Source organism: Mixophyes fleayi, chromosome 3 (assembly GCF_038048845.1).
Source record: "Mixophyes fleayi isolate aMixFle1 chromosome 3, aMixFle1.hap1, whole genome shotgun sequence".
Classification (NCBI taxonomy): Eukaryota; Metazoa; Chordata; class Amphibia; order Anura; family Limnodynastidae; genus Mixophyes; species Mixophyes fleayi.
Window position 1 is genome coordinate 43,042,851 of NC_134404.1, and position 10,346 is coordinate 43,053,196.

The following is a 10,346-nucleotide window of genomic DNA, read 5'->3' on the forward strand; positions in this document are numbered from 1 at the left end:
CAAACTCCTCACAGAGTTTCTCGGGCATGGTCGAGAATCAAACTCATGACCCCAGTGCTGTGAGGCTAACCACTAGGCCAACGTGCTGCCTTACACCTAATATTAAGTCAAGACCTAATCCAGGGCTGATTCCTAACAGTAAACTTAGTTAATGCTGTAAAACTAGCAGAGCTCTGATATTGTCTACCCAAGTTCTAAAACAGAAGAAAGATTCACACAGCACAATTTCGACCAGTGGAAATTGAAAGAAAATATTTTACAGTTGCCTATTTTGCAAAGGCTTTTGAAAGACCACTAATATGTTCTCCCAACTTTGCCGATAATTAATAAAATTGCCACCCACCCCCCTATGCACTAGAAGCAGACTAACCACACCCACATTTGTTTAAACCCCCCCACAAAGAAAAATCATGAAGTCCCACCCCTTTCATAGACTGAAAACCGCTCCCTGGGCTGTTTAATGTCTTAAAGTGACCCTGCTACCAGTAAGGCCTATACAGCTTATTTCCTATGACATCTATTTCATATGGAACCAGCCTGCAAACATTTATGTCGAATACACGTGCAGTTCCCCATAAAAGCTGGGACAGCGGTGTATATTAAACTATAAATAAATCCAGTCATTGTTTTTGGAACCTATAAGTCGTAACCCCACCTTTCAAACTTAAATATTTTTCATTGTGCAGCTAAATTTAACATACCACTGGGAAACGTACAAGGAAAGAATTAATTATAGTCCTCTTTAAGCTTTATTGTTTCAGGGTGTCCTTGAATTATATTAATATACCTTATGGCTTTCTAATGTGTTATAACAATAATAGTAATAATGATATCACTTTCCAAGGACTGATTGCTAGTAATAATTCAGTGGAATATTTACAGAAACAATAACATTTATCTTATTTTTAGCCTTCCTGAGGAATTTCCGAAATGTTTCTGTATTTCTTAGACACCTGTCACTATGAGTTACCGTTTTGTGACTGTAGTAAAACTACATTTATTTCATCCTCACTAGTTCTTCCAGAGGTCTCCTCTTCTCCAGTTATTTGTGTGGTTTTAATCTGACTCACCCATGCCTAATGGTGGTGGTATTTGTAAATGAGGCAATGTGGTTGAAAAACTAATGATCACTATAGCTTTGTTAAGAGAATAAAAAAAGCTTTATTGGCTCTTACAGTCATTTAAATTATTGGTCTCTTTAAATAAAATTAATACCCACCCTCATCACAAAGTTCTTTTTACTCCCCCTTGCCAACGTGCCAAAGAATATACATTATGCTGATATACCATGCTAATGCCATGCTCAAAATATTAATATAGAAAAAATATAAAGTCTAGGCACTTTGTGAATAGCCCAATTGTCTAGTGAATCACATGCTTGCCAACCTTTGACAACGGAATTTCGGGAGATCCCAGGCAGGGGGTGTGGTTGGAGAGCGGGAGGGGGGGTGTGGTCAATCGCGTCATTTTGGCCCCACCCCCACGATGGAAACGGCATTTAGTCGCAGGGGCGGGGCCAAAATGACGCGATTCACTGCAAGGCGCGTCATTTTGGCAAGTAGATTTCAGTATGCGGGATATTTGCCTGCTCTCCCGAGAGTCCGGGAGACGTAGCCGGATTTCGGCAGTCTCCCGGACATTCCGGGAGAGTTGGCAAGTATGGTGAATCATCATTATCAGCAGCATCAGCTATTTATATAGCGCCACTAATTCCACAGATGAATTTCACAAACATATAAATGTTAAACATTAATTAGACATACAGTAAGGCAGCTTCTTATCCTTTAAGCACCTGTTTGTTAGTGCAATAACAAGAGAATCAAACAAACAACAGACGTGCCAACATAGTGTAATATGTAATACAATATTCGTGAAGGTTTTATTCTAAGTCACCGAGTACCAAAGGATAAATATTCTGCTTATCTTATCCACAATGTGAATTTCAGGAGACGAGGACTCCTTTTCAAATTTTCGGATCAATATGTAGCTGTATTCATAATGGAAGCTATAAAGCTCCAGAAATATAGAGGATAATAGTGTGATACTGGTGTAGTCATTTTTTCAGCTCCCCAAATGCTGACAGAGCATACGGCGACATTACAATACTGAAGAGTATAACTGCGACCCTGATAAAATGTAGACTTACCATGTAATAGACAGGTACTATTACCTGGTAGGGGCCTTCACCTGTATCAAAGTAAGTAGGATATTTGTGGTAGAGTTAAGTGTCTCTACTCCCTGCCGTCGCCCCTCCCCATCCGGTGTCCCTAAGCTTTAGTAACTGGTCTGGTTTCTTCCCTAGACTGCAGTGCTGAGGGGTTCGTCCGCCAAGGTTGATTCACAGGGTTCATTGCGATGAGTGTACGGTTCGTCCCATAGTTGTCCCTCAGTACCTGGGGTGTAATAAGGGGTTTTACAGGTAGGGCTGATTTTTCCCTAGGCAGCCTTCCCACTTCAACTTCAATAGGTACAAAGTATGTCTCATGCGGCTACACAATGCAGTTTTTTGTGCCCTTGACAAATCGGGGAATGCGCTCTCTCCACATTTTTATCTAATTTAAATAATTCACCCCCCAAAAATTAAAAAGTTTTGCACCGAAGTATTAAGCAGGCTTGTGCGCCTAATCTGCTCTTAGAAAGGAAACGCCCTCGATCTGCCCAACTCCTACCATTGCCCAGTACAAACTTCTACATCCCCGCAGACACAACAGTGTTGACGTACAAATCCATGCTTTTACCCATAAAGCTAGGCACACTTGCGCAAAACCACGTGAAGTCACCAATGTGCACTTGTGCTGTAGTCTTACACCTCTCTGGTTCATAAACGACCCTTTGTGCAATGTTGCCTAAATAAAATGGCAGTAAAATTGGTGTACCTTGCCAGCATGTGGATTATTGTTTGAGCACACTTTCACAAAGAGATGGTTCAGATAAGTGCAATAAATGTTTTGTGTCTTTGGCAAAACGCGCTTAAAACCACCATCATAGCTGACCATGAATAGCCTAGTGCTTGGTGAGCAACATTTGCGTTAGAGGTAGAAAAAAGGGTAATTACTTTAGAAATAAGTCTGCAAAAAATTATGCTTTTACTATTCATCGACACTCAGACGCAAAAGAAAAATCTTAGTTCATAATAGTCCACTCTGCACTTTTTTCTCCTCTATGTACTGATTTACAATGTTCTCTTGTTGCGGAAAAATTATCGGCTTTATTTCTTCTAAACAGAAATAGAAAATGACACAGGAAATCAAGAGATACTGAAATACACAGCATGGAAGGCAATAGTAAAATAATAAAAGCAATAAAGAATAGTCAATATGTTTAAGAGACACATTTACAATACCGGAATTCCTTAAAGCAAATAGTAAACTTATAAATCAGTTATCTAAGAGGTCTATTTGTTTTCTATATTGAGCAAGATTCTCTTATCTTTATGGTCAGTGTGAATGTGAACTCGTATTTTCTGACTTTGGTTTTGTACATTTTGTCTTTTTTGTTTTATGGATACATACAATATTTGCAAAATAAAACATAGACCAATAACGCTATGTATATTTATAACACAGACAATATGAATACAGTGATAGGTTGTGATAAGTTTGAAATACAATAAAATACTAAGCATGACATCCATTCACAGCAGCAGATGTAAATGGTGACATTTAAATAGTACTGTATAAGTGATATTATATGTAAATTTACGTTTAAAACAGAATTACATGAAAATATTTAAATTATTGTACCAGAATTGAAACAAGTTTTAAAAATCAAAATCCTTGGTGAATGAAAACAGTAAGTTAGGTGGGGGGGGGGGTCTTATGATGAAGGAGATAGCTGAGACCTACGAGATACAGTTTACATTTATGAACAGGTAAATGTATAGAAATAGAAGTGTTGCCCATAGCAACCAGACATTTTTCTAGTACAGTTAACAAAAACAATGTCTAGTTTCTATGGGCAACATCATCTTTTCTGCGCAGCTACATGTTGAACAGTTTTCATAAATGTTTATTTAGTGTACTCCAATGGTTCCCAAGCCTTGTGGTGCTGTGACACAACTGCTAACTCAGATGTTGCACAATGTTTTTGTGAGTCCCAAATAAATTTGTTGCTGCATAAAACAAAGACAATAACAGCAAATTTGTGCCATTTACCATTAATCTATTTGTCATATACAATCTTTATTGCATACATTCAGCATATATTTAGAGTTCTTAGAGGGGAAGATGATATATCTTACATGAGGGACTGGCAGTTTCCCAGTGTACAGATACATTTCTGTCCAGGTAGATTCACACAAATGAGCATAGGCAGAAAGGTCGCTGCACATCAGAGAGGTAATAACTGAGCATGATCCATTTGTATTTTGAGCTATTTGTAAACTGCAATTGGTTAAATATTGCCGGCATACTACAGATTTTGTTTGTGAAAGATTTTGTTTGTAAAATTAGGGCTGAATAACTCTATAATATTTTACTTTTAAATTTAAAATATTTATATTTATAGACTATGGTTTATGTTTATTATATTTATGTTTATTTACGGAGACCTTGTGCTAGTATTAAAAATGCTAGTACAATGCTCAAAATTGACGCCAGTCGGCATGAAGCCTTAATGTCTTAACCAGCCTTCCGTATTGTATAGTTGTTGTCTGTGCAGCAGCTTCCTGAATCAGTGAACAGCTGGCACAGCTGGCTCCAGAGGCACTTACATCATCTGCAGGTTTCGACAAATATGTCTAAACTTAAGGGCCAGCTCCAAAAGTTAGAAGCCGATGTATGCTAAGCCTTGTCTGGTGCCATGTATGTTATGCCACATCTGGTGCCTAGTCTAGTATGCAGACCCATATCTTGAACCAAGTCTAATGTGCAGAGTCACATCTGGTGCCAAATTTAATGTGCAGAGTCACATCTGGTGCCAAGTCTAATGTGCAGAGCAACATCTGGTGCCAAGTTTAATGTGCAGAGCCACATCTGGTGCCAGATCTAATGTGCAGAGCCACATCTGGTGCCAGATCTAATGTGCAGAGCCACATCTGGTGCCAGATCTAATGTGCAGAGCCACATCTGGTGCCAAGTCTAATGTGCAGAGCCACATCTGGTGCCAAGTTTAATGTGTAGAGCCACATCGGGTGCCAAGTTTAATGTGCAGAGCCACATCTGGTGCCAAGTTTTATGTGCAGAGCCACATCGGGTGCCAAGTTAAATGTGCAGAGCCACATCTGGTGCCAAGTCTAATGTGCAGAGCTACATCTGGTACCAAGTTTAATGTGCAGAGCCACATCTGGTGCCAAGTTTTATGTGCAGAGCCACATCGGGTGCCAAGTTAAATGTGCAGAGCCACATCTGGTGCCAAGTCTAATGTGCAGAGCTACATCTGGTACCAAGTTTAATGTGCAGAGCCACATCTGGTGCCAGATCTAATGTGCAGAGCCACATCTGGTGCCAAGTTTAATGTGCAGAGCCACATCTGGTGCCAAGTTTAATGTGCAGAGCCACATCTGGTGCCAAGTTTAATGTGCAGAGCCACATCTGGTGCCAAGTTTAATGTGCAGAGCCACATCTGGTGCCAGATCTAATGTGCAGAGCCACATCTGGTGCCAAGTTTAATGTGCAGAGCCACATCTGGTGCCAGATCTAATGTGCAGAGCCACATCTGGTGCCAGATCTAATGTGCAGAGCCACATCTGGTGCCAGATCTAATGTGCAGAGCCATATCTGGTGCCAAGTTTAATGTGCAGAGCCACATCTGGTGCCAGATCTAATGTGCAGAGCCACATCTGGTGCCAAGTTTAATGTGCAGAGCCACATCTGGTGCCAGATCTAATGTGCAGAGCCACATCTGGTGCCAGATCTAATGTGCAGAGCCACATCTGGTGCCAAGTTTAATGTGCAGAGCCACATCTGGTGCCAGATCTAATGTGCAGAGCCACATCTGGTGCCAAGTTTAATGTGCAGAGCCACATCTGGTGCCAGATCTAATGTGCAGAGCCACATCTGGTGCCAAGTTTATTGTGCAGAGCCACATCTGGTGCCAGATCTAATGTGCAGAGCCACATCTGGTGCCAAGTTTAATGTGCAGAGCCACATCTGGTGCCAGATCTAATGTGCAGAGCCACATCTGGTGCCAGATCTAATGTGCAGAGCCACATCTGGTGCCAGATCTAATGTGCAGAGCCACATCTTGTGCCAAGTTTAATGTGCAGAGCCACATCTGGTGCCAGATCTAATGTGCAGAGCCACATCTGGTGCCAGATCTAATGTGCAGAGCCACATCTGGTGCCAGATCTAATGTGCAGAGCCACATCTGGTGCCAAGTTTAATGTGCAGAGCCACATCTGGTGCCAGATCTAATGTGTAGAGCCACATCTGGTGCCAGATCTAATGTGCAGAGCCACATCTGGTAGTAAAGCTATTTTACAGAGCCGTACCTGATACCAAGGTTGAAGGGCAGAGCTTCATCTGACGCCAAGTCTAACGTGTTGAATCTTATCGGGTCCCAAGTGAAGATCTATTTGCAGAACTCACCTTTTTACAGAAATGTCACAGAAACTTGTGGCTCAGGGCCACAGACACCTCTAACACGCTCTCAAGCTGATAGCTCAACTCTAGACCCAAGTCAGGATGTTGCCCTATGCTCGGCCCAGCATCCTGCACACTCATCACTACTGAGCCCCTTAGCAGTGCATGGGCTGCTCTGTATATTTACAACATGTAAGGTTTCAGGTGTCACCGCAGATTTATCTTCGGTCATTAATCAGAGTGCCAGATCCTCACCAGGGGCCTGATTCATTAGGGATCTTAAATTAATAAGTTTGTTATTTCAGTCTCCTGGACAAAACCATGTTACAATGCAAGGGGTGCAAACTAGTTTTCTGTTTTGCACATAAGTTAAATACTGGCTGTTTTATCATGCAGCACACAAATATCAACTTTAAATGTCAGTGTACAAATAAGCTATCAAGTATTTGTGTGCTACATGAAAAACAGTCAGTATTTAACTTATGTGCAAAACAGAAAACTCATTTGCACCCCTTGCATTGTAACATGGTTTTGTCCAGGAGACTGAAATAACAAACTTCTTAATTTAAGATCCTTAATGAATCAGGCCCTAGTAGACCAACCATCCTGAAACAATGAAAAGAGCATTTCAAATAATTCCTGAGGACAACATGGATATAATCAGCACCTATTTAGGTGACTTCTGTAAAATGCCACTTACGTTGATATATTCACCATGGATTCAGAGCACGGGACAAGACAGTGTAGAATCCCACGTACAGACAGACTGTTTCGCCCTTATATGGGCCCATCAGTGTTGAAGCAGAAACTCCCAAATGTTTAATGTCACTTACTAGAAATTTTGGAGTTTAATATTTGCTTTTCCGATGGTCACAGACATTTGATATGGTATTAAGCCCTGTGTATACACAGTACTACCACAGGCTTGGTATTTAATACCTCCTATGTCTTTAACACTCACACAGATGGAATGACAAAGCGTTAATTGGGAAAACATAACTTGCAGAAAGGACCTGCTCTTTCCCATACTTATCCATTTCCCATAGCGAGGATGTGAAGCACTGACCTGCAGTCCTGTACCAGGCAGTGCCATGTGCAGGATTCATCTGATTAATAGTTGTTAAGAACATGAAAGCTGCCGGGGATAGTTTCTCGCATTCCTAAGCACAAGACAAGATGTAACAGGCAATCACAGTGGTAGTGTTGGAGGACAGCTGATACAACAGGCTGCATAATTAAAGGAGAATAGAAAAACAAGCAACGAGCACTTTATAAATTATTATAACATCTACTATTCACAAGAAATTAGGAAATCTAACAATGGGCTATAGTAAATCTCCCTGTATACTGTTATTGTGTGTACAGATTAAGCAATTAAACAAACGTCCATCCCCATATTAGATTGCAAGCTCTCTGGGTTAGGAATCTACTCCTGTGCCTTACTGGCACTCAGTGGCGACTTTAAACTACTATAAGCCCTGGGAAGTGCTTGAGTCGTGGAAACCCCTGTCCATATCTTTATATATATATGTAAGATGACCCATTAATTAATGGTTTAATGGTCACTCCGGTTTACTCATACTTCAAATAATTGCAATAAACAGCAAGAACCTCACTTCAGATCATATACAAAGCCCTCCACCCCAAACTCACTTATTCACCCCTGTATGTATTGTAATCTCCAAATGTAATCTCCATCTGTATTTATCGCTACTCGTTACACCTTGGAGAAATTAGGGAATAGTTATAACGGTAACAGAACATCCACATTTTCTCCTATACGTCATTCAGACTACAATAAAACATGATCAAAACAATAGAAGGGCTGCGCTCAACCCCAAATCAGGCAAGAGCAACAATACTCAGGAATCCCTTCCTGTAAATCACAACATATACACACAATGTATTGCGCTCAATTGCCAAAAAATGCAGATATACACTGATCAAATGTTATTGAGTGTTATTGTTAATAGCAATTAAGCATGGGTTAAATGCACCTACACCTATCACTCAATAACATTTGATCAGTGTATATCTGCATTTTTTGGCAATTGAGCACAATACATTGTGTGTATACAATAAAACATGAGAACTATGGGAGAATGAACATTGCTGTGTAGTTCTCAAAGTATTAATGAAACGACTGGTCTCAGTTTCCATGGTTACATCATTGATACAAATTAGCAAGATGATCTCATCAGAACACTGGAGGAGAGGCAAAAGTGATACTGAGGTGTCATCTGCAAGGTGATAGCAGCGCACAGGGTACAGAAAAGGGAATCGCAAAGGTAAACACAGCAGATCAGCAAGTAAGCACAATCATCAGACACCATCTGATAGTACCACATCATATTTACATCATCATCATAGCAATACTGCAATATATGCAGTCATACACCAGATCAGTTTAATGTTTGCTCTTTCTTGCAGAACCCAAAAGCCTTCAGAACTAGGGGTAACTATCCAACACCTGTACATTCTTATATTTATCAAATATATTTGTCTGAAAAAACGTATTGAGATTAGTCCCAGTTATATCGTAGAGGAAAAACGTCGGTGTTTATTGGACGACCTACACATGTGTAACATACACTATTTACAGTTGGTATAAGAACCAATGGTGGAAGTGGAAATTTAGAAGTGGCGGAATGGAAAAAGTGAATGTGATTTGATAGTGTTACAATGAAGGCGGTAGGAGAAGTGGCGGTATGGTGTGCCACCATGTACCAGCCTACTTCCACCACTGATAAGGACGCTATCATCAAATTGATGTACCAATCAGATTTATGTGTTAACACAAGATTTAGCAGAGTATGGTTGGTAGTGATTTTATGTGAATACAAGTTTGCCCAAAAAGGTCTACATTTGTACTATTTTTAGGTTACAGTTGCTTTTCCCTCCATTTTTTAAGAGCAAGTAATGCCAATATTTGACATTAATATATAAATATTACTGAGCTGAGTAACATCCATGATACTGTAGTGGCTATAGGTAACTAGATATGCTCCCCATTCTCTGGTTCACTCTTCTCAGCTGCTATGTCAGGACAGTGTTGCTTATATAACTAAACAGGCAGACGTTGACTGACAGGCTTGCCCACCACACATCCACTGTGTGGATTGGTAGATTCATACACAGGGGCGGGGCCAGTGATGTCACACCTGCACCAATCACAGTACTCTCATTGTCCCATTAGGACACTGTTCTAATCATGTGGGAGGAGCTTTAGCTGTTTGTAGTGCAGGGGGGGGGGCTACAGGACAATCATAAGGGATGACTGAAAAATGTATTTTACCTTCCAACATTATTCTCTCCAGCAGTGGGATATAGTCGTGGCCACGTCACGATGGGAGCGTGGCCGCGTCACGATGGGAGCAGTGGTTATTCTGGAAAAAGCAAGGAGTCAGTAGAGATGAATGAAATGATTTGCTAAGAGTAGTGATTCATTATTCGTTGACATTTCAGAGGTCTCAAAGCAATTCAGTATTGCTTTGGGTGAAACTAATTTTAAAAAAGTTTGTATCCATTTGTTCTTTATCTGCAAGTAGCCAACTGAGAACAAGGCACTGAGAATGCTCCTAGATACTACTAGCACACTGACATGTAATTATTCTCAGTGATTGCTTCCCATAGCCAAACCAAGGTGAAAAAATAAAGTGGGTAGTTTGCAGAGGGTTTAGATGAGAATATCTCAGGTTGGAGCCAACATTACATTTTGGTACGGACCAGCCTAGCACTTCAAAACTGCTAGACACACCCCGAGGTGTGTGGTCACGCCCCCATCATGATGTGGCCACGCCTCCCAGTCTGCTACAGAAGAGAAAA